The sequence below is a fragment of the Arachis ipaensis genome, chromosome B03 (genome assembly GCF_000816755.2).
Source record: "Arachis ipaensis cultivar K30076 chromosome B03, Araip1.1, whole genome shotgun sequence".
NCBI lineage: Eukaryota > Viridiplantae > Streptophyta > Magnoliopsida > Fabales > Fabaceae > Arachis > Arachis ipaensis.
This window is the reverse complement of record NC_029787.2, coordinates 78,430,214-78,430,533: the sequence shown is the minus strand read 5'-3', so window position 1 is coordinate 78,430,533 and position 320 is coordinate 78,430,214.

Here is a 320-nt window from a genome sequence, read left to right as displayed (position 1 = left end):
AAATAATATCTAATTGATAAACATAATTTGATTAAAAATAGAAAAAAGATTTAAAAACATCATAATAACATCATATATTATAGTGTTTTAGGCATGCATCACCCAATATATAATAAGCAAATTATTTAGCAAACTAAAATAAAGAATGATGGCAATCAACCTAATTTTTTAAATAATTATACAAAACATTAGCAAAGATAGAAAAGAGTGAGTGTGAGGCATAAGATTACGTGAGAAGAGATAAAAAAAATGTATAAAATGAATGTTAATTTATATAATAAACATGAATAAAAGTGAGAATAAAAAGAGAGAATATATTC